The following is a 6,000-nucleotide window of genomic DNA, read 5'->3' as shown; positions in this document are numbered from 1 at the left end:
CCTTGCAGTTTGATGAAATAGTCTCATCCTTGCTGACGGAGGAGATGAGATGGAAAAATATGGAGAGCCAGAATGGTGATGCCTTGTATGTATGAGGACGGTCCCAGAACAAAAAAAAAAATAAGTCATCGAGTGGGAGATCTAATCTAAATCTCCTGGAAAACCTGTAAAGGTGGTGTGCTGGAAATGCAGAAAGGAAGGGCACTACAAAAGGGACTGTAAATGTAAAGCTCTTGGTAAAGGAAAGGGATCTGATGATGCTCCTTCTGCAGAGGTGAAAGCCACCTCAGATGAAGGTGGGGATGTGTACTTGGCTTCTTCAAGTACACATGTAGATCATGAGGCATAGTTGATTGACTCAGGTGCATCCTTTCACTTCACTCCCCATAGAGAGTGGTTTTGTGAGTATGAGAAATATAATGGTGGCGATTTCTTCTTGGGGGATGACAGGAAGGCTAGAATCGTTGGTCATGGAAAATTAAAGTTGAAGTTGCAAGGTGGAAGGGTTAGAACACTCCTGGGTGTTCTGCATATTCCTGCATTAACCAAAAATTTGATTTCTGTAAGCAAGCTAGATGATGCAGGTGTAAAAACAGTGTTCAAGAAGGATACCTAAAAAATGGTTTGGGGAGTGCTGGTATTGATGCGGGGAGTTCGAATTGGAACTCTGTACACGTTACAAGGTAGCATTGTTGTTAATGGGTACAACAGTTTTGTGGTTCCTGAAAGTGGAGCAGAAAATCTACTGGTCTCTAGAGAGAAGACCATGTTGTGGCATCAAAGGCTTCGACATATTAGAGAGAAGGGACTTCGAATACTTCATGGTAAAGCTATGATAGAAGGTATGAGTAATAGCTCTCTCGATTTTGATTTCTATGAAAATTGTGTATATGGGAAGCAGAATCGGGTGAGTTTCCCCTCTGGTGGTAAGAGGGCGAAACAAATATTAGAGCTTGTGCACAGTGATGTGTTTGGACGTGTGAAGGTTCTATCACTGGGTAAGTCTATGTACTATGTATCATTTATAGTTGACTTCTCAAGGAATACATGCATATATTTCCTTAAGAAGAAATCTAAAGTCTTTGATAGGTTTAAAGAATTTAAGGCTCTGGTTGAAAACTAGACAGAGAACAAGATAAAGGTGTTGAGGATAGATAACGATGGAGAGTTTTGAAGTAAGGAATTTGAATAATTCTGTAAGAAGTGTGGTATAGCACAGTAGAAAAATACTTCATATACACCTCAGCAAAATGGAGTTGCAGAAAGAATGAACAAGACGTTGATGGAAAGGGCAAGAAGCATGCTTAATGGTGCCAGGTTAGGACAGGAATTTTGGGCAGAGGCGATGGAGACAACATGTTACGTGGTAAACAGATCACCTTCATCAGCGTTGGAGGATAAGACTCCACAAGAGGTAAGGATTGGTAAGAAGCCCTCTCTTTCACATCTGAGGGTATTTGGATTTGATGCATATGTACATGTTCTAAAGGAGAAACAAACCAAGTTGGATAGTAAATCGAAAAGTTCATCTTTATTGGGTATAAGGATGGTTTAAAGGGTTATAAACTTTGGAACCCATTAACAAGGAAGGTTGTGTACAGCCGAGATGTGGTGTTCAGAGAGATGAAAGATGCTATTAAACATGAATTCCAACCAAAGGAACCTGAGAAGTTAGAGTTTGAGCCAAAGAAGGAAGAATCAGACTCTACACCAGAGGAGGAATCAGAAGATGAAGAGCCACAAACTCTAGTGTGAGAAGATCAATTTGAGAAAGAAGGCAGCCATAAAGGTATAGTCCACTTGCTTTTTGTTCAAATTTTTCTTTATCTATTACTGATGATGATCCTAGAATTGTGAAGGAAGCAGTAGATTCATAGGATGGAAAAATCTGGAAAGAGGCCATGGTTGATGAAATGGCATCTTTGCACAAAAATGAGGCTTGGGATCTGGTGGAGTTGCCGACTAGAAGGAAACCCATTAGCAGAAAATGGGTGTTCAAGAAGAAGACAAATGTAGAAGGAAAGGTGGAGAAATACAAAGCTCGGTTCGTAGCAAAAGGTTATTCCCAGGTGTTGGGGATTCATTTTGGTGATATTTTTTCTCCTATTGCCAAGGTAGCTTCTATCAGATTACTTTTATCTGTTGTTGCTTCTTTTGATTTTGAGGTAGAACAAATGGATGTGAAGACAACATTTCTTCACGGGGATCTGGAAGAGGAGATCTACATGAAGCAACCTGAAGGCTTTATGGTGAAGGGTAAGAAAGAACTAGTATGAAAGTTAAATAAGTCTCTGTATGGATTAAAACAGTCACCAAGGATGTGGTACTAGAAATTTGATACATTTATATGGGGACTTGGCTTCACCAGAAGCAAAGTAGATCACTGTGTGTATTTTAAACTAATTGGTGACCGTGTTATTTATCTAGTCTTTTATGTGGATGATATGTTACTAGTTGGAAATGACAAAGAAATTATCCAGGATTTCAAGACCCAATTGTCCTCCAAATTCGACATGAAAGATCTTGGTGCTACTAACTATATTTTGGGCATGGAAATTAAAAGAGATCAGGCAAAGAGGAATCTCTAGTTAAACCGGATGAAGTATGTCGAGACAATATTGTAGAGGTTTAATATTCAGGATAGTAAACCGGTGAAGGTTCCTATTCTTGTAGGTGTAAAGTTATTTGCTTAACAGTGTCCCAAGACACAAGAAGAGGAAGACGATATGTCTCATGTTCCATATGCAGGTGCAGTCGGTAGCCTGAGGTATGTGATGGTCTGTACTAGACCAGACATTGCACATGCAATGGTAGTATTGAGCAGGTTTATGTCGAAACTAGGGAAGGAGCATTGGACAACAGTAAAGTGGGTTTCAAGGTATTTGCGTGGCACTAGTGATTATGGTTTGTGCTACCAAGGAAGACCAGGATTGGACAGAGTTTTGGATATCCATGGCTTTGTTGATGCAGACTACGCTAGAGATCTAGATAAGAGAAAATCTACAAGTGGGTATGTGTTTAACCTATTTGGAGGTGCAGTCAATTGGATGAGTAAGAAATAATCTGTAGTGGCACTATCAACTATAGAGGTAGAATACATGGCAGCCACCCATGCAAGCAAGGAAGCAGTTTGGTTGCAGAGATTGTGTTCAAGTATGGGGTTAGTACATGGAGCTATAAGGATAGACTGTGATAGCCAAAGTGCAATTTTCTTGGAAAAGAACCCTGCTTACCATTCAAAGACAAAGCACATTGATGTTTAGTATCACTTTGTGAGGGATATGACAGAAGACAAAAAGGTGTTGCTGGTAAAGGTGGACACTTTGAAGAATACTGCAGGTGCATTGACAAAATCTGCGAGCTATAAGAAGTTCTCTTGGTGTAGAGAAACAATGGGCATTGCAGGGTTGGATAAATGACTGAGCTCTCTTGTGGCCCCCTATGGAAAGAAAACAACAAGTGGGAAAATGTTGGGTTGTGTTATATTCTTTCCACGACTAGCCCATGTAGTTAACTGGGGGTTAGAAGGGGGGCGGAGCCCCCCCTTCATTGTGCCAATTGTGTAGTGGGGGGAGTCCCAAGGGGGTTGAGGGGTGCATGTAACCCCACTCAATGGGGTCCGGGGCAGCGCCCCGAAAAATTTTGGTTTTGGAACCTATGTTAGGTTAGGCGAACCTACCTATGGTTTTGTGCATGATTTTCACACATGGTTTTCAATGCGATGGTTTTAGGTCCATGGTATTGGATGCTTCAGCATGTGTATATATGTATTGTAACATTGAAAGGAACAATAATGAAAAATCAAGCTGGTAGTCCCGGTTTTGGGATCCAGGGGAAAATCTCTGTGTATATGTGTTTTATGTGTTATGCTCTCGCATTGTTTATTTTCTGTGTTTTAGAATTCATATGCAGGTAATTTCTGTATGGGGTTAAAACCTAAAATCCATATATTTTATCCTTCACCTACATCCATGTAAAATAGACCACAATTCATGCCATAACCCTACTAGATTTCTTGAATTTTATACATAGTCAAAATCATGTCAAATATGCCACTTATGGTTGCTCCACAACAATCTCAACCTGCTCACGCAATCCAACCAAAATTTTCCTTTATATGCTCTCAAGGCAAGTTATACCACAATATTTCCCTATTCGCATAACTGTCTTTCCCAACTCATATGACTATCTTACCTAGCCCATAAAACTACCTCGCCCAACCTGCATGATTACCGTGCATATCCCACATAAATGCCTCACGCAGTTCACCCAAATTCCTCGCACATCCCACGTGATTGTCTTTCCAAGCGTGCACAAATGTCTTTCCAAACTTGCACAATTGTCTTGCATTGCATGCACTTGTTTGTCTCGACTGAGCCTTGGTTACCTTCTTGTTCCATTCGGTCCATTGGTTGTCCCATTCTTGCCTCAATTGTTACAACTCCTATTCTACTTATATGATTGATGTGGTCATATGGAGGGGTGCGTTGTTCTAATCAAAATGTTAGTTCATTCAAACCGCCCTCATACGAGCCCATTCCGCTAACTGCTCCACCCAAGATAACCCGTTCAACCCGTTCTCCTAGGAAAACCATTCTAACCATGTATCCAAGATGACCATTCCACTTGTGTGCCTAGGCTAACCCATTTTGTTGGTGTGCCCATCATGCACACCCTTTCTTGGTCGTTCATCTTGCACACCATTTCCAGATCACCTATCTTGAATGCCTTCTTTTGGTTTCCCATCCTAGTTGTCATACCTCACCCATCTTGTGTGCCTTTCCCAAGGCCATGTCTCGGTCTATTCGATGCACGACTCCACTTTGTCACAAGATGTAAAAAAATTCCAGTAAAACCAAAAAATGTTGCCTCTAATGTTGCAAATGTTGTTATGCCATTCCACCTCTACAACTCAACTCACCTCATTTTAGATGACTCAGGTGTGCATCCTTGAGGGTCTTATAGGCGTGCTGCTTAGAAATAATTTATCCTAAATTTATTTGGTGTGAAATATTTTCTTTGGAATTAGTTATTATTATTCTTGTTTTGAGGATTTGTGGGTGTCTAATTATTTTTTTCTGCTGGTGTAATCCATTTGTTGTGTTTATGCCATTCATTTTCTAGGGGAATTGGGTCTATTTTTTAAGTTAGTTAGGTGGAAGGTGGAATTTACCATGGTGGGAGCCCGTGATTTTGATATATATAGTGACCTTCAGCTATTAGCATGGGCTAGAAGGAAACTGTGGTTGTGTTCCCCTCTAGCTACATGGGGTAGGTGGTGTCTATGTTATATCTATTTGGGTTGGGGTTGAAGTTAGTTTGGTGGGGCTAGTGGTTGAACATAACTAGGCATAATTGGGACTTGGAATTTGGTAGAATCGAGAGCTTGAGATAGGAGTCAACTTGTGTTCGTCCTTCTCGATAGGGTGTCCTAATAGCTAGCGTAAGGACCATGTGTCAATTAGTATTTGGTCACTCAGAAGCAAGGTGGATTGGGGGAGAGAGGCTCTTCTTGCTTAGAACAAATATTATTGTCTAGTCGAGGCCCCTAGGTTTGTATTCATAATGCCAAGGGAGAGAGGTAGCTAAGGAGAGGGATTTCATATTATGAGGAAAGAGCTCGTAGAGGAAATTTACATTTACATAATAAAATAGTAGGATTTGAAGCTAGTTATGACGACCAGATCCTTATGCATATGTAAGAATAATTGATCAATATTGAAGGGGAGGGGTTGCTCTCAAAGAACTTCCCTCTTAGATTCTGAAGTATTGGTGGAGTGGAGAAGATGGAACCCAGATATAGGACATACACATTGCATAGCTAACAAGTATCTGTAGATAGTATATCTACATTGATGAATGAAATTCCTCTGGGGACACACACTATTGGACAACCAAGAGTTTAGAAGGGACCATGATCACTCCCTGGATCATATGCATGGCCACATGAAACGTTATGACTACAAGTTGGAAAAGATAGATCACATGTTGGCAAGGATC

The sequence above is a fragment of the Pinus tabuliformis genome, chromosome 5_1 (genome assembly GCF_031772625.1).
Source record: "Pinus tabuliformis cultivar Carrire ecotype Pingquan chromosome 5_1, CPIR1, whole genome shotgun sequence".
Classification (NCBI taxonomy): domain Eukaryota; kingdom Viridiplantae; phylum Streptophyta; class Pinopsida; order Pinales; family Pinaceae; genus Pinus; species Pinus tabuliformis.
This window is presented reverse-complemented; position numbering follows the sequence as displayed.